At 36.4% G+C, this 19,613-nt stretch overlaps 4 non-coding genes across 4 annotated transcripts; all 4 read right to left on the bottom strand.

Moving 5' to 3' along the window:
• Positions 1-16,052: 16,052 nt before the first annotated feature.
• TRNAP-UGG (transfer RNA proline (anticodon UGG)) lies at positions 16,053-16,124 on the bottom strand. The gene has a single exon. It is a non-coding gene; the product is annotated as a tRNA-Pro (tRNA).
• Positions 16,125-17,505: 1,381 nt separating this feature from the next.
• TRNAQ-UUG (transfer RNA glutamine (anticodon UUG)) lies at positions 17,506-17,577 on the bottom strand. Its single transcript has one exon. It is a non-coding gene; the product is annotated as a tRNA-Gln (tRNA).
• A 113-nt stretch (positions 17,578-17,690) lies between these two features.
• TRNAP-UGG (transfer RNA proline (anticodon UGG)) lies at positions 17,691-17,762 on the bottom strand. Its single transcript has one exon. It is a non-coding gene; the product is annotated as a tRNA-Pro (tRNA).
• A 1,600-nt stretch (positions 17,763-19,362) lies between these two features.
• Positions 19,363-19,434, bottom strand: TRNAQ-UUG (transfer RNA glutamine (anticodon UUG)). Its single transcript has one exon. It is a non-coding gene; the product is annotated as a tRNA-Gln (tRNA).
• Positions 19,435-19,613: the final 179 nt, after the last annotated feature.

Genomic DNA, 19,613 nt, shown 5'->3' with positions numbered 1-19,613 from the left:
CTACTTCTTCCATGGTTAGACGCTTGAGCGCCTGCTGCTGTCGGAAGGGGAAAATTCGGAAATTGTTTTCCCACTTTCCGTAAAACGTTCAGAGCAGCGGCGGCGATCAGAAAACATTTCTGTGGGGGCACGGACCAGTATTTTTTTATCCAAAAATTCATATACTTAAAACTTAAGCAAGAAAATGAACAGCTCTAAATTTTTAAGAGTATGTATATTTTTTTAAAAGTGTTCTTTCTAATATCTCATCCGTCATTGAATACATTGATAATAAAAGTTAAGTCGATATCTTTAGAAAAATATCTGTGTACATGGATAGATAATTAAGCCTTTCTTGGCCACATACTTTACGAAGGAATTTTAGGTAAAATAGGGTACACGACGCGGCGATTTTCTGTTTGGACGAATCTATCGAAATCAATTTTACGGTTATATCATCTTAATGCTACTCGCGTCTAATATCCAAGACATCACCTTAGGCCTAAGTCGTCAAGCGTTTTTTAAAGCCATTAAAAAGACTGAATTCGGATCTAAATAAAGGCAGTGAGATTATAAATATTCTCTGATTACTATTTTTCCTCAATTTTATTTCTGTGGGGGCTCTGCCCTCGTTGGTTTTTCCCTGTGGGGGATCGAGCCCCAGAGCCCCCACGGGATCGCCGTCACTGGTTCAGAGTAAAGGTCCGTCCAATAAAATTTGTACACAACACTGCGTTAGTGTGTTTAAAGGCTAGCTGTGATCTCCTTGTGTTTGTTGCTCTTAGGTCAAACACTCTGACGTTCTTCATACCTAATCCGAAAATATACAGATCTGTTTCCGAGAAGTGTGTTATTGGAATTGTATTACAGTTTATTTCATTCTCACTTATTGTAACACATCCATGTTTAATTTAACATTATCGAAAAAAGGGTATTAAGGTCGATTTATAATATAAACTGGTAAATTAATGAATGTTAGAAGAATTAGATTAGAGGAAGTTATCATAGAACCATAGAGAGAGGTCGGAAGACTAGGCGGCATGACAATTTTGGCCCCCTATCACGGGAGTAAGACCGAGATTGTTAACCGGTGGAAATTTATAGAAACACTGGAAAATGACAGCCGATATAACCGCTGAAACGTCTTTGCGGTCTATAATGGATATTAACAGCTTAGAAAGACAGATGCATCTAGGAATATGAATTTCCATCCTCCTAGGATGCATCAACTCAATATAGTTAGTATTTAATTGGCAAATCTAAAACGAAAAATAAGTCTGTACCATGTAATTTCGATAAAAAATTGGCAAATAGTAACCAAAAAACGGCTAATAATACTAAGCCATCGCCAAGTTTTAAATCGGTTTCTTAAGCCGGAAATTACAGAGAAAAACGATTCAAAAGCTAACAAATTTAGCAATGTTTACATCAAAACGAAGATTTAATTCACCCTTACGGAATGAGTGGTAGTTGGGATATTAGTTTTTGATATTTCAAAGATGATCAATTTTAATTATCATGTAGAATTATATTATGAAGTAAATAAATTTGTATTTAGGAATTTTGGCATTAATGATAAATAAAAAATGTATAGAACATGTATGGGCCTACACGATTGCATAGCCGATGAGGCCAACTACTAGTCAGTCCGGCCCTGCTAACAACACTTAATATCTAAGCCTTCGCCTTGTAAAACGTACGATATAGCAGACGATATTTTCATTTCGTTAGCTCACGTTAGATGGCGGTATCGTTACCCAGCGTCCTTCGAGAATCTTCTCTCCTTTTGAGGGGGGTGGAATTTTCAACGAGAAAGTAACTTACCCCCCACGCTTTTGTAAGGCATTTGCGTTTCCAGAATTTCAGGCTCTGTAGTAACGTCTCCTAATATAATCTAATTCTGATGTTAGCCAGATATATGATTACAGCAACCTTTTAACAAAAGTTTAAACTCAAATACCATAACCTATTTGAACTAGTAGATTCAATAAATAAAACCAGATCCATAAATGTATTAGAGTTACCTAAATGTAATACACGTAACATTTAATTAATTCATTTTTACCTCTCCGAGGGGACTTTGTACCCTAGGAGGGGTTATACAACCACCGTGTCTGTCTGTCTGTCTGTGGGTCTGTCTGTCAGGCCTGCGAACGCGTTCGCATTTTCGGGGCAAAGGGTAATCACTGCGTACGCAGTTTCTTAGAATCAGGGAAAAGGTTTTTCCAAAAGCGCCTTCTTTTTGTCATTGGGTGTAGTATAATTTTTTAATCGGCCGGGATTCGAACCCGAGCCCTCTTAAACGACAGGTGAGCGTTTTACCAAAATATTTCCTATTAAAAAAGATCTTAAAACCATTTATTCAATTAAAAAATATCTAAAAAAGCGGGCTTTCGAAAAAATAGCCTCTAGAGTCTTACTCATTTAAGCGAGAATAGATATTCCTGTGTAAAATCTAATTTTAGATTAATCTTTTAAATGATTCCAGATACTTTCTGTAGTCCTATTACTATTTTATTTTTTGTTATTTGTATAAAATTACTAAAATCAAGCTATGTTAAATATGTTTTTGTTTGTTTGGGCTATATATCAGTCGCTTGATGACTTTCCCCAATAAAATAAAACTCAAGTGTAAGTATCACAAAAAAACTAATAAATTTAAATTTTGATTTTGAAGTTGACCACGTTATTTGAACTCTCGATTTTCTTCAAATTCATAAATTTATCGAGATGATCACTGATTATTAGGACTTTCTTGTTAAATCTGTCTTTCAAAATCACTACAGAGTCGAAATTGGCATCCCTGACATCTAAGCCTTGTATCGCTCTCGCTGCTTCTTCCTCGAAATAGGAGTGTAGATATTGGATATGGGAAAGCATTGTAGAACAAGAAGGCCACGTTAATTTATTTATTTATTAGATTGCTGTAATATGTCGTAGCTGTGGCGACATCAGCTTCCTAAACAGTCTAATTTAGAATGTCTGCGAGTTCTTCATCGTATCTGACTAGCTGCTTCTCCCTCGGCTTGAACTGGGCGATGGAACTTTGAAGTTTGTTGGCACTTGGGGCTGGTACTTGATGTACCGACTTTACTGTCCCGCGTTTTTACACACAATCCTAAAGGATTTGTGTGTATTGATTTCAGGAATGGCCGCCCAGCCCTAGCTACGGCGCTGGGTACAAAAACACATAATGAGTCAATCAATTGCAAATATCATGTCTTCGCCGGAATTGCTAACATTTGTGAGATCGGGGCCCTGGAAGTGGGGCATTTGCCCATTTTAGTAATTGTTGGTGATTTTCGACTTAAAATGTACATAACTTTTTTAAATTAAGACCAACTTTGTTGTAAATTATATTTATAGTTAGTACTGATTATTTTATTACATTTTTGGTTGGATTAACAAATTTTAATTTTAAGTGAGATTTCTAGTCCGTTCGCGGGACCCAACAAACTTGCGTAGGCGCTATTATGATATTTCAATTTCGTTCCAAATGATATAGGCGCCATCTAACTCCAAAGCAATTCGTTCGTGTGTCGCTACTTCATTTCCAAAACAATGTAACTCGAAAAATTCGGTTTGTCTAAAAACTAATTTAAATTAACGTGTTCGCGTTTCGCTACCTTATTTCCAAAACCAGGTAATTTTTTCGATAAAATTTCTCTTGGGTTTGTTAAGTTAATGTACAAGATGATCGGAAATTTGTTCAAATTTAAATTTAATATTTAAAATATGGTTAATACATCGAGCGGATTGTGTGTACTTAAATGTCCGTGACATCTTGTTTCACTAAATTCTTCTTTTCTCGTTGTATTTTAGTCCGCGGCTGCGGAATTTATTTAAAGCTCAACATTTTTCCCCATTTCCACCTCTTCTGCGCGTATATTGCCAATTTACCGGTTTTGTCGTGGAAGACGTCAACTCAGCTTGAGAGACTTTTAGCCATTTTTTAGGTCGCGCTGTAACCTCAACCACTGGTCGTATTTTAATTCTGTAAACGGATTTAAAATCAGGATGTTTTACTTCATAGGCCTGTCACGATGTATAATTTAAACAATAACGCCGATAAAATATAAGTTTTTGAAACCACGAAATTACGGTTTAGACTTTAAAGGCATTCATTTTCTCTCAAGTTTCTCATTGGTGCGCAATGCTGCGCATGCGCTACGGGAAGTTCGTTTTGGGGGTCGTTCATAAAGAACGTAAGTAAGTGATATTGTGACGTCGGATTTAGTTTACAAGTTATTTATTTACAATTCATTATGTACATGGAAATAGTTAGGCGCGACTCTACGGCGGTTCATGTAACAGCTCCGTCGGCGGCGGCTTTTCGGCTGCTTGGTCGGCGGGCGGCAGGACTGCGTGATCGGCGGGTAGCAGGACTGCTTGGTCGGCGGGCGGCAGGACTGCTTGGTCGGCGGGCGGCAGGACTGCTTGGTCGGCGGGTGGCAGGACAGCTTGGTCGGCGGGCGGCAGGACTGCTTGATCGGCAGGCGGCAGGACTGCTTGATCGGCGGGTAGCAGGACTGCTTGGTCGGCGGGCGGCAGGACTGCTTGGTCGGCGGGTGGCAGGACAGCTTGGTCGGCGGGTGGCAGGACAGCTTGGTCGGCGGGCGGCAGGACAGCTTGGTCGGCGGGCGGCAGGACAGCTTGGTCGGCTGGCGGCAGGACAGCTTGGTCGTCGGGCGGCAGGTTGTGGACGTAGGGCGACTCAGTGAGCGACGCGTCTACGTCTGAGACTGGTTTTAGTCTGAACTCTTTCGGCCGCAGCTATTCTATTTCTATTCGGAGCGCGGACCTCGTAGAGGAGTGTCGCACAATCCTCTCTCTGTTTGCGGATCTGGATGGGACGTTACAATATTTTGTTGTTGGGTGATCCATAAATAATCTTTTGTATTAAAGTCACATCTTAAGATTGACAACTATGTTTGAATGAAGAGAAAATTAATTTTAGAGTTTTAATAAATGGTCATATATTATAACAAAAACAGTTCTCCGAACTAATAAAACTGTTTAGAGCTCTTACCAGTTAAAGCCTTTAATCTAATTTTATATCTTCATTTATTTAGTTATGAAGTCAACCATACATTCAGTCTTCCAAATGCCATATTTTTAACCGAAAAGGGTCTATAAATCATAATTTTTATTCCTGTACCTCTCCTAACGTTTACAATTTTACTCTTTTATTGTTCATGGAGGCGTATATTTTTTGTGAGCTTATATACGCAGGAACCATGCTTTAATCTCTTGAACAGTGATCTTTTTTGCTAGAATTTTTCGTAATGTTACTCAAGTTTCTTAAATATTTACAAGACGTTGTCCTAATAGTTGACCGACATAAACCACTGCTCTTCAAATTGTTTGGGACTTAAGCATTGCTGGCAATTTTATTTCAAGGTTTTATTGGCCGGGGCATTAAAACACGAAAGCAACCGTTTTCACCTACTTCATTGCGTACCCTTGATCAAGGCGTTCGAACAGCGAATAATTCCCTTGATTTAGCAACATAGGTTGCTAGATGACTTGGGCCTAAGGTGGTGCCTTGGGTATAAGCCTAGCTGATTATTATTATAATGTATGTACCGGTGTGCCTGGGATATAAATCAGCTGATAGTCTCATTATACTGCCCTGTGATAGCGCCCAGCCCTAGGCAGCTGATGGTCGCACCACCGATGCCGGCCATGCTGATTTTCAAACTGTGCAGCAATGGGACGACCACTCCGAACTTCACACACAGCAGTTGGAATAAGATGTATCACCACACGCAAACACGCAGCCCACAAGTGAACGGGAGTCAACTCCTGCTAGACAAAGTACTTAAATCGGGACGATGGACACACTGCAACCCAGTTCCTACGCACAGCTGGAGTTGGAACTCAAATAGCAGAGTCTAAATGCTGGAAAAACCTCATAAGGAGAACCGACGCCACGCAGCTGGAAATCAATCCAGCGTCGGCAATGAAAGAACCATCTTGTTACTCTATGCCGAAGCAGACTTACTAGCCCTTACCTGACCGAATCACCAAGTGCCCAAGGGTAACATTTTCCAGTGTGCAATCCATGAAATCCCCTGGTAAAGCACACCAGTTATTGCACACATTGCCCCTTAAAGGGCATATGGCTGGACAACAACTACCATCCGTATCGTGCGAGCCTTCTTCAAGCATTTCGTGCTGGGGAATATTAATTTTCTTATTTTGTAACATATATGAATATAATCTGGTAATCTTGAGTCTAATTTTAGTGCTCGATTAATGTTGCCATACTACCACCAAAACAACCACGGGAGGTCAAACCCCAAGTACACTTAATGATTGTCTGGATGTCAATCTAAGTAATAACCATATTATTCTCCCAAATCATCTTGATGAGCATAACTGTTTAGAGTCCCTTCCGTGGATGATATGCACATCAACATCGCTCAGTTGTAACATATTAAACCAGAGTTTGCAGTGATGAATTGCAGAAAATGGACCCGTACAATAGCCCCCAATATTCCCTGGCCCGACACCACTAGGTTTTATCCCCCTACAGATTCATCAAGGAACAAACAGTTGCTGATCTTTATTGTGTAGGGCCCCAGGCGCACCCTGATCTGAAGGCCCCGGGGCCTAGTAAGAATGGGTTGGTTCACTAAAATGAATAATGCAGAAAATCGTTTTTTATTAAAAAAATATGGCATTATCATTTAAGAAAATCACAGTTAAGCTCTGCATCATATTTTTAGAAAATTAGTATTTCTAATTAATAAAGATGAGAGTGGTGCTCGTCTAAAGTGGAACTTTTTTTGCGTTCATTCTGGAGAACTCATCAATAATAGATTCATAATCTAACAATTGAACAACATCATTTTCTATAAACATGAGTGACAAATTGCTCAAACGTAATTTACTGAAGGAATTACGTAAATAATTCTTAACCCGTTTAAGTACGGAGAATGAATGTTCACCCCTTGCATTGCATATAGGCATTGTCAAAAAAATTCTGATAATAGTTTCTACGTTAGGAAATGTAGACTGCAGTCCGTCAATTAATAGTTTATACATGTCGACCGGATCGGTGACGGTTTCTTCCTTACCATATTTGATGAAATGGAGAACTTCATCTTTAAAATATTCAATGTCGATATCATTGCCGTATTTCAACGATAATCTATCCACACATTCAATAGTTTAATCCCCACTCATTTTCTCATTGAAAAAAACTTGAAAATCATTCAAAACATCGCTGTAAATAGTGGATCTCCTGGATATCTCTGATACCAGCACATCACATTTCACATTATGTATGTTAACGATAACTGATTGCCTACCATCGAAACGTGGGTCATTATTGGATGTTTCTAAGGACTGCAAATTCCTTTTCCTTATTCTGCCATCACTATCTTTATAGTTTCTATTCTCGGTTAGTTCTCAATATCTTCAAAATTGTCTCTTACATCCTTTATAAAATCAGAAAGAAACTTGTGAAGATTAGCTCCATGAAGTATATTCGATTGCACGACTTGTAAAGATTTGCTTGTAGTATTTATCCGCTGCAACAGTTTGCTATTTCATAATCATCAATTTTTTTTGCTAACTTTTTTGCCTCTAATTTACTCATTGGTTTCTCCGTTTCGCTTACACTAATTTGAATCAATGATTCCTTTATATTTTTATAATTTAATCTTAAGGCTGAAACGGCGTCTGCTCTAGCCGATCACCTAGTGTCGCTTATTCTCCTCACATTTTTCTTTTTAGTATTAGTATCCGGTAAACTATCTTTCAGGATATTCCATCGTAGAGTGGATGAAGAAAAATACACATATGTATTCTGAACAAAGTCAAAGTAGTACAATGACCCTGAACATGATTCGGCGGCAGAATTCCCAATTAAATTTAGGGTATGACTGGCACATGGTATATAGGAAGCTGTTACAACATATTCTTTCAATCTTGCTTGAAATCCGTTGTATTTACCAGACATGTTAGCCGCATTATCGTAAGTTTGGCCTCTACAATTTCCTATATCAATACTTAGATTTTGCAATAATTCCAATACAACTTTTTTCTAAATATACTGCATCATGCTTCTCAATTTGAAATAATCAAAAAAAAAAATTTCTTTGATACCTCCTTGCTTATTGACGAACCGTAAGATTAGAGTCAATTGATCTATGTGGGTTATATCGGGAGTCGAATCAACAATTATCGAAAAATACAATGCTTCTTGTACTTTTCGTCTTTGCTCCCCATCAAATTTATAAACTCGTCACACACAGTGTGCGACAAATAGAAATATGAAACAGGAATACAGGAGAGACGCAAGATCAAGGCACCCTCATCGGTCATTCCAGAAACTAAAGGATCTATTGAACTAATAAACTAATAAATAATAACATTTGGACTTACCAATTGCAAAATATTCAAACAGAATCACTATAAAAAAATTAAAACACCTCGACTTAATTAAGTGGTCCAGTGGACCACTAGCCCCCCTCCGATTTAATTAATCAACTGGTCCAGGAAATTTTTAAACTGGTCATTTGCCCACTGCCACCGCCTTATTTCCCACGCTGGTCTCCTATGCTGTCGTAACTGGATCCTGCAGTTTTGTGTTTCAAACTACTACTCGCAAAAAGTTATAGCCTTAATTAATATGCTGTTTTATATGTTAAATTAAAATTTTGTAAAAATACATAAGAAATTAAACGGTTAAAGGAGTTTGCAACGTTCTATGTAAGCTAATTCTCTTAATGAATTTATAAAACAGACGCACCTAATAAACTATTATTTTCTTGAAAGGGTATCCTTTTTCATTTTCCCGTTTTCAGGAATTCCTATAATTTCATATGCATTTGAACTAAACATTATCACAGCTTAAAGAAATTAAAAGGTCGCCATCCTTAGCCACGATGATTCGTACTCCTATAAAAACTTTAAAATCTACGGTAAATTGTGCTCAATCGTTGGCAACTAATGATCAAATTTCGCCTCCTGTGTGCCTTAATGACAATGAAACTTCTCATTCGCCTTCGCTAGCAGTTAATAAACCAGTTCTGCATAAAATTAATTCAACTGATTCTTCTTTCGGTAAGCCTCAGCGTCGTTCTTTATCGGCTGATACTATCCACCGTTCATCTCGTGAGGTCGGCGAGCTTCCCGCCACTGACCTAAGCCTAAGTCAACAATGCCTTAGCCAACTTTCGGGTACGGTAAATAGGGGTTGCCCTCGAAAATTTCCTGCCAAATCTCGTGATAACACTTGTGATATTAAAATTTGTGATAATTCATCTAATAGCTCTGATTCCACTCAACCAATTTTGGCCTCGCCCTCTGGAAATTCCAAGAAATCAGCAAAACCTCCAACCTCTCATCATTGCCCTATTTGTGCTACCTAGCTGTGTTACCAAAGATGATAAAGCCTTAAAATGTGATCTCTGCACCCATTGGTGCCATCTCACTTGTGCCAATGTACACAATGACTTTTTTTTATCTTCATACTACTAACCAATGTAAAAACTTTTTATTTTATGCCCAAAGTGTGTTGCCTTTGGTCCGAAGTTCCTCAAAACTCTATCCATGTTAGCCCAACAGGTTCCTGGTCTTACTAACCAGCAAGTCAATGTAGCTGACTCTCTTGTCTCACAGCGACTGGAATTAGAAGTGCCCTGCAAAAAAGTTGATTCACTTAAATCCTCTACAAGTCTCCATGCTACCACTTAATGATTCTGTTAAGGAACATTCGCCTAAACTAACTTTATCTCAGATTCCAACCTGTGGAATTCCATCACTGACTATCAGCCATGTAGTTAGCTCAGAAGCAAGTAATCTCCTTGCAGTAGGGTTACCCAATTTGAGTACTGATAATTTACCTACTAAATCTTTTGAAGACTGCATTGACGAGCATCTCGAGATCAATGCCAGAAAAAGAAATGCCCTGTTATTTAAGACGAAGACAATACTCAATGTGATGTTCGTGACTGTTATAAACTATTACAGGATCTTGACTTCAGTTATTCCCAATGTAAAAAGATCAAAATTGATAGGGTCGGTCGATTTAGCGACGGACAAAACCGACCACTACGTCTATGCTTTCAAAGTGTCAACCACAGGAAATATTTTGTCCAAGGAATAAATGGCACGCGCAAGACTAACGAATTCCAGTATCCTGTAGCTCTTGATCGTACAATGGCTCAACGTCAAGCACACAGAGTTCTTATTGAGAAACTTCGCCAACTTCGATCCGAAGACCCAGATACATCATACTATATTCGTAAAGGTAATATTATCATACAATCATCTATTGCTCCTCCTAATGATGCATTGGGCCCCGAATCCTCAGATGCCAACGTCTCTCAAGATCCTCCTCTTAGTCTTCTCTTTTTACCAACTATTACTGCCTAATCTACCAACCCCAATAAAACTAATAATAGACTCTAGTTCATCAATATCCCCATCTACTATAGGGATTGAATATACAACTTTATCTAATGTAAATATAATATATTTTAATGCACAGTCTCTTCCGGGAAAACTTAAAGAACTTGAAACTTTATCTTCGAAGTGGGATACTCACTGCATTTGTATTACTGAATCCTACCCAGGTAGCAAAATGTGGTTAGAAAACCGTTTTAAAACCGTTGATAAATAGTAGGAAATCAAACGTTTTAATAACGTAGATCATGTCCGGTGATTTATACTATAAAAAAACCGTTAGAAATACGTTTAGTTAACGTTAGTATTTTTCTAATAGTAACGTTACTTGTGCAACGTAAATAAAACGTTATACAAAAAAACGTTTATTAAACGTTCAATAAACTACCATAAAACGTTTTTCTAACGTTAGTGCTCTAATTGAAACCAACTGTAAATCAACGTATTTTAGGAGTTAAAATAACGCCGTTCTTATACTATAATGTATGCCTTTTACATACTAATTAAAGCAGGCGTGATCTCCGAAATGGCTCAATTTTTATTTAATGTATTGTATCTCTCACATAAAAATATAAACAGACACTGGAAAAAATTTAAGTTAAGAAAAGAAAAGAAAGAACTGTACTTTTTATAAAACTTTTGGGTTACAATGCAATATGAACTACTAAAAAATATCAGTTAATTAGATCAACACAAATCACTTTTCTTGAAAATAAAAAATTGGATCTACTTAAAACTTGAATATACGTTATTTAAAAATACTTAAATCGTATTTCCAATAATCGAGAATATTTGAAACTAAACATTTAATTAACGAATTTTAAATATTAATTTCGATGCATACAGCGAATATAATATCTCACTTGTTTCTAAAATATCACAAATTGCTTTTTGCGGAAAATATACACGCTATTTATTGCAATTTTTAATCTTAAATCTCCATCAGTTTGGTCAAACATCTTAAAAAAGTTTAGTCTTTCTTGTCGTTACTTCCTAAATATTTAAATCTTATTCAAATTAATAAAAAATACTTGGAGATAATCTTAAATCCCAATTTTGAAAAGCATAAACATATGGTATTACAAAATCTATTTCATTATTGAAGGTACACAAATCACCTTAACTCAATGACAACAGAAAAAAAAATTCTAAATATAACAATAATGACATTCCTCAATTTCTCTATCCATATAAACAGAAATTGCAGATGAAGATTGATTTTCATTTATCACAGCTGACTATTACAAAACTTTTTTATTATGAATTTGTGATGGCCTATAGTATTTAAGATTAGCAGTAAATATAGCCCTAATGAAAATAATCCCATATTTAAGGGTTAAGAAAAATGTAGAATGTTTCCAAATTTCAACTCTCAACATTGAATTAAAAAGCATTATTTCTAATTTTTTTACCTAAAATAACTGAATGCAAACATGGTGAGCTAATGTAGAGACATCAATTTGGGAATGGAATTATATTTTCTCCCAGAATTTAAAATTTTCACATTAAATACACTGGTATTTTGCTCACCCGCTGTATCGCATACCAAGAATCATGTAATCAGAGCTAAATATTTGAATTTTGTTTGTCACAACTGTCTATTGCTAAACTTTTCAATTAATAATATGAATTTGCGATGGCCTATATTTTTCAAGATTAGCAGTAAATATAGCCCTGGTAATAATAATTCATTTTTAAGATTTAGAAAAATGTAGTTTTTCTCAATTTCAATACTCAACATTCAAATGAAAAGTATCATTTCTAAATTTTTAACTTATTGGAAACAAATTGAACCTACGTTAATTTATTGCACACAATGTGAACCGATTTATAGCTTGAATAAATTCATAAAATCAAAGTTTTTAAACAAAGTTTGTTAATGCAAATGAGACTTTGGAAAGTGATACAAAGGCTTAACTGCTATTGCCTGGGTCACGATAATCCATTATTAAATACCAAGCGATCTTGTCAAATGACATTTAGTAAATATCTATTAATGTTTTATAAGCTTATCATTAACTTTATAATATATATAATACTTATAATTACCATATTCATTCAAATTACAGCACTATCTATTAATTGTTTAAAACCGACCGTGCTAATGCTTATTGCCTAATGGCGCGATACTTTAACCACTGCCTATAGTACAAATGCGTAGGTACTGCTTTTACTTTCACTTTAGATAATCTCTACCTGGGCAGAGCCACAGCCGACTTCGATTGGTCGCATGTATAGGGAGTTGTTAGTCCACGTGCGCGTGGCATGAAGGGCTTGCCACCACACTCCTACGCGCATTACAATTGTAACATCTAGAATCCCGTTTCGGGGTACAAAAAGTGTTTAATCACTTTCTATACCAGACAATAAAATTAATTAATATAACACATCACTTGAGCTATGCTTGAGCTAGGGGATGAAATGAATATTTTTCTATAGATGGATAAATTACGAATAGGCAACTTAATTCGGGTGAAAATATGGTAAATGACAAATTGTAAGACCAAAAATAGGTTTTAGAGGTTTTGCTGTAGTATTTTTAACAACGATATACTAAAGTATTAAGTTAAAATTTGAAACTTTATAGTTGAATTAGACTCTATAAGAACGTTTATATGGTTATTTATCCTTGATGAAAAAATAGTTTTTAACAAAACCAAAAAGAAACGTTATATTTTCGTCTAAAAATAAACTTGGACGAAATTTATTAAAAACAACGTTATTTTAACGTTAAGAAGTTTATTGGAAAATTTGGTTCGAAACAGTTAAATTTATAAACTACAATTCAACGTTAGTAGAACGTTGAAAAAATAACTCATAACGATATTTCAACCAGATAACCAAAATTTAACCAAATTGCAACGTTGCTTTGCTACCTGGGTAGGCTAACCCCTCTCTTGATGATGCAATTTTCAATCTCCTATTATACCAATTTATAAGGAATGATCGAGGTGGCCAGGATGGTGGGGGTGTACTTGTTTACTTCCGTGATGGAACTATTTTTCACGAACTTTTTCTGGATTGAATTTAAGACTAAAGAGTGTCCTAATTGGATTCTGCTGTCATGTGTATCGACCTCCCAGTAACTCTGGGGAAAAAGACCTCCAATTAATTAATAACACTTCTACGATGATTAAAAACAGAGAAGTGATTCTTCTTGGTGACTATACCTTCCAGGTATTGAGTGGCCAACCTTGTCATTTAAACCGCGTGCCTCTAGTGCTGATAAAATGTTCCTAGTTGCTTTTAATGATAATTTCCTGCAACAACATGTACTTTTTCCCACTCTTTTTTCGCAATCAAGTAACTTAAGCTCAAATACTCTCCATCAGGTTCTTAATCGTGCACACGTCCAACCTGATGTCACGGCACTGCCCCCTATTGGCAGCAGTGTTCATGTGACACTAGAAATCACTTACGCAACTATCTTTAACACCTTCATACCACCACGTATCAACTGTTCCACTTTACTCTCCTCCCAAAACCAATAACACTAATAGTGGATTTCTTTACCAACAAAGCGATCAATTCGAAAAAAGGAGCGACTATGGAAGAAATTGCAGCGTGCAATAAGATCTAGGAACTCTGGCCTATTCGTTCGTATTCAGCCTGTTTATAAAGAACAAGTGAAACTAGTCAAAATTCTGATATCGCGTGCCAAATCTATATCTCATCATAGGAAATTCAAAAACATTAATAAACTCCAAAAGCTTTCTATAGATTTGTTAAGCGCCAAATTCGTGTCCCCCCCTCTAAACTTAATATTAAACTCCCCAATGGTGTCATTACAGGCTCTGATGACGCAATGGATAATTGTCTTAATGAAACTCTTTCTAAAAGCTTAATAATGATCTTTCTAACTTACCAACTACAATGCCTCCAAAATGAAGGACTTAATACCAACTCTTGCTGATGTTCGTAAAGCCCTTAAGCCCACAGATAACAAAAGTGCTTCTGGTCCAGATGGCGTCCCTAATAGTTTACTAAAAAAATATGCCAAAACTTTACAATTATTATTTTCATTTTCCTGATCAACGGGTATTCTTCCAGACGAATGGACCAGAGCTAACATTACTCCCATATATAAAGGTCGCGTAGCATAAAGATGAAATTATTTCTTCGGTGGACATGGTTTGTATTAGATACTTTTGTTTGAAATGAATCAAGGCTCCACCGAGGTTTAAACTTGGACCGCTGGATTCAAAGTCTAGAGTGCTAACCATTACACCATGGAACCGGCAAAGTCATGAAAATCAAAAAGAAGTTTTAGAAGAAGAATTAAACATTTCTTACAAAAAGCATGTCCACCGAAGAGGTAATTTCATCTACAGGCTATTTTTTCCAATGATTCAAGGTTCCACCGACATTTGAACTCAGATCGCTGGATTCCAAGTCCAGAGTGTTAACCATTACACCATGGAACCGGCAACGTCTTAAACATCAAAACGGAGTTTTAGAAAAAGAATTAAAAATTTCTTTCAAAAACCATGTCCACCGAAAAGATAGTTTAATATCTAGGCTTTTTGTTCCAATGAATCAAGGTTCCACCGAGATTTGAACACGGATCGCTGGATTCAGAGTCCAGAGTGCTAACCATTACACCATGGCACATGCAACGTCGTAAAAATAAAAAATTAGTTTTAGAAAAAGAATTAATTTTTTTTTATAAAAACCATGTCCACCCAAGAGATAATTTAATATTAAGACTATTGGTTCCAATGAATCAAGGTTCCACCGAGATTTGAACTCGGCTCGCTGGATTTAAAGTCCAGAGTGCTAACCATTACACCATTTAACCGGCAATGTCATTTACATCAAAAAGGAGTTTTAGAATAAAATAAAAAATTTCTTATAAAAACCATGTCTACCGAAGAGGTAATTTCATCTATAGGCTTTTTGTTCCAATGAATCAAGGTTTCACCGAGATTTGAACTAGGATCGCTGGATTTAGAGCCCAGATTGCTAACCATTACACCATGTCACAGGCAACGTCGTAAAAATAAAAAATTAGTTTTAGAAAAACACTTAATTTTTTTTATAAATACCATGCCACGCAAGAGATAATTTCATATTAAGACTATTGGTACTAATGAATCAAGGCTCCACCGAGATTTGAACTCGGCTCGCTGGATTCGAAGTCCAGAGTGCTAACCATTACACCATTTAACCGGCAATGTCATATACATCAAAAAGGAGTTTTAGAACAAAATGAAAAATTTCTTATAAAAACCATGTCCACCGAATATGTAATTTCAGCTATAGGCTACTTTTTCCAATGATTCAAGGTTCCACCGAGATTTGAACATGGATCGCTGGGTTCAAAGTCCAGAGTGCTAACCATTACACCATGGCACAGGCAACATCGCAAAAATAAAAAATTAGTTTTAGAAAAACAACTAATTTTTTTTATATAAACCATGTCCACCCAATAAATAATTTCATATTAAGCCTTTTGGTTCCAATGATTCAAGGTTCGACCGTGATTTGAACTCGGATCGCTGGATTCAAAGTCCAGAGTGCCAACCATTACACCATGGAACCGGCAAGGCATGAAAATCAAAAAGGTGTTTAAGAAATAGAATTAAAAATTTCTTATAAAACCATATCCATCGAAGAGATAATTTCATATTTAGGCTATTATTTCCACTGAATTAAGGTTCCACCGAGATTTGAACTCGGATCGCTGGATTCCAAGTCCAGAGTGTTAACCATTACACCATGGAACCGGCAAAGTCATTAACATCAAAACGGAGTTTTAGAAAAAGAATTAAAAATTTCTTTTAAAAACCATGTCCACCAAAAAGATAGTTTCATATCTAGCCTTTCTTTACAATGAATCAAGGCTCCACCGAGATTTGAACTCGGATCGTTGGATTCAAAGCCCAGAGTGCAAACCATTACACCATGGAACTGGCTAAGTCTTGAACATCAAAAAGGAGTTTTAGAAAGATAATTTAAAATTTCTTATAATAACCATGTCCACCGAAAAGATAGTTTCATATCTAGGCTTTTTGTTCCAATGAATCAAGGTTCCACCGAGATTTGAACTCGGATCGCTGGCACAGGCAACGTCGCAAAAATAAAAAATTAGTTTTAGAAAAACAACTAATTTTTTTTTATATAAACCATGTCCACCCAATAGATAATTTCATATTAAGACTATTGGTTCCAATGAATCAAGCTTCCACCGAGATTTGAACTCGGCTCGCTGGATTCAAAGTACAGAGTTTTTTTTTTTAATTATCTCATTAAAAAATACACTTACAAGTGTATGGTACAGGCAACCGTTAAACCAAAACATTAATTAACACAAAAAATCCAAAAGATAAGAAGAAAATTCGCTTAGTATTCGTACAAACAACACCAAAAAAATATTAATGAGTAGAAAATTTATAAACAGGGAATAATGAACAATATGTGCCTTTTGGCATGGCGGATAAATAAACAACATTCCCAGAATAGTAATAAACAATGAAAAAACTCGGATGGATAATAATATTAAGCGACACCGAAAAATTAGTCAACAGGTAAAATATAAATATTATCAGCAGGCAAAAAATAATAGTATTGTGAAGACTGAAAAAGTACAAAAACATGCGTAACAAAATATGGCCGATAAAGCAAATGAACAACAATAATCCGTACAAGAAAAGTAACACCCGACAAACATGAGGAAACAGGCAAGTCTTACACTTTAAAGCCGTAATCGTCCGGGATCACAAAGTCCCTATACAGATGACTGGTATTAGGCTGCCCCTGATACCGACACGCCCGAGCATAAAATTCGTTCTCCGAAGATGGAGGCCACACTACCTCCTTAGGCCACCAAGCAGGCCGGCGATGACCCTCGAAAGGGTACAGACGCATTGCACCGGCAACCTTTGAAACTTTCGAAGCAGAGCCAGAATTAGAAGATAATTGCTTACCGAAATCACCATCACTAGACGACAAAGAATTCAAAGTACAGAGTGCTAACCATTACACCATTTAATCGGCAATGTCATATACATCAAAAAGGAGTTTTAGAATAAATTTAAAAATTTCTTATAAAAACCATGTCCACCGAAGAGGTAATTCCATATTAAGACTATTGGTTCCAATGAATCAAGGTTCCACCGAGATTTGAACTCGGCTCGCTGGATTCAAAGTCCAGAGTGCCAACCATTACACCATGGAACCGGCAAGGCATGAAAATCAAAAAGGTGTTTTAGAAATAGAATTAAAAATTTCTTATAAAACCATATCCACCGAAGAGATAATTTCATATTTAGGCTATTGTTTCCACTGAATTAAGGTTCCACCGAGATTTGAACTCGGATCGCTGGATTCCAAGTCCAGAGTGTTAACCATTACACCATGGAACCGGCAAAGTAATATACATCAAAACGGAGTTTTAGAAAAAGAATTAAAAATTTCTTTTAAAAACCATGTCCACCAAAAAGATAGTTTCATATCTAGCCTTTTTTTTCAATGAATCAAGGCTCCACCGAGATTTGAACTCGGAACGTTGGATTCAAAGCCCAGAGTGCAAACCATTACACCATGGAACTGGCTAAGTCTTGAACATCAAAAAGGAGTGTTAGAAAGATAATTTAAAATTTCTTATAATAACCATGTCCACCGAAAAGATAGTTTCATATCTAGGCTTTTTGTTCCAATGAATCAAGGTTCCACCGAGATTTAAACTCGGATCGCTGGATTCAGAGTCCAGAGTGCTAACCATTACACCATGGCACAGGCAACGTCGCAAAAATAAAAAATTATTTTTAGAAAAACAACTATTTTTTTTTATATAAACCATGTCCACCCAATAGATAATTTCATATTAAGACTATTGGTTCCAATTAATAAAGCTTCCACCGAGATTTGAACTCGGCTCGCTGGATTCAAAGTACAGAGTTTTTTTTTTAATTATCTCATTAAAAAATACACTTACAAGTGTATGGTACAGGCAACCGTTAAACCAAAACATTAATTAACACAAAAAATCCAAAAGATAAGAAGAAAATTCGCTTAGTATTCGTACAAACAACACCAAAAAAATATTAATGAGTAGAAAATTTATAAACAGGGAATAATGAACAAAATATGCCTTTTGGCATGGCGGATAAATAAACAACATTCCCAGAATAGTAATAAACAATGAAAAAACTCGGATGGATAATAATATTAAGCGACACCGAAAAATTAGTCAACAGGTAAAATATAAATATTATCAGCAGGCAAAAAATAATAGTATTGTGAAGACTGAAAAAGTACAAAAACATGCGTAACAAAATATGGCCGATAAAGCAAATGAACAACAATAATCCGTACAAGAAAAGTAACACCCGACAAACATGAGGAAATAGGCAAGTCTTACACTTTAAAGCCGTAATCGTCCGGGATCACAAAGTCCCTATACAGATGACTGGTATTAGGCTGCCCCTGATACCGACACGCCCGAGCATAAAATTCGTTCTCCGAAGATGGAGGCCACACTACCTCTTTAGGCCACCAAGCAGGCCGGCGATGACCCTCGAAAGGGTACAGACGCATTGCACCGTCAACCTTTGAAACTTTCGAAGCAGAGCCACAATTAGAAGACAATTGCTTACCGAAATCACCATCACTAGACGACAAAGAATTCAAAGTACAGAGTGCTAACCATTACACCATTTAATCGGCAATGTCATATACATCAAAAAGGAGTTTTAGAATAAAATTAAAAATTTCTTATAAAAACCATGTCCACTGAAGAGGTAATTCCATATTAAGACTATTGGTTCCAATGAATCAAGGTTCCACCGAGATTTGAACTCGGCTCGCTGGATTCAAAGTCCAGAGTGCCAACCATTACACCATTTAACCGGCGATGTCATATACATCAAAAAGGATTTTTATAACAAAATGAAAAATTTCTTATAAAAACCATGTCCACCGAAGAGGTTATTTCATATAAAGACTATTGGCTTCAATGAATCAAGGTTTCACCGAGATTTGAACTCGGATCGCTGGATTCAAAGTCCAGAGTGCTAACCGTTACACCATGGAACCGGCAGGACATAAACATCAAAAAGGTATTTTAGAAATAGAATTGAAAATTTCTTATAAAAACCATGTCCACCGAAGAGGCAATTTCATATTAACACTATTGGTTCCAATGAATCAAGGTTTCACCGAGATTTGAACTCGGCTCGCTGGACACAAAGTCCAGAGTGCTTACCATTACACCA

This window comes from Leiobunum rupestre, chromosome 6 (genome assembly GCF_980474605.1).
Source record: "Leiobunum rupestre chromosome 6, qqLeiRupe1.1.hap1, whole genome shotgun sequence".
NCBI lineage: Eukaryota > Metazoa > Arthropoda > Arachnida > Opiliones > Sclerosomatidae > Leiobunum > Leiobunum rupestre.
Note: the sequence above shows the minus strand (reverse complement) of the source record. Positions and strands in the feature narration are given on the sequence as shown.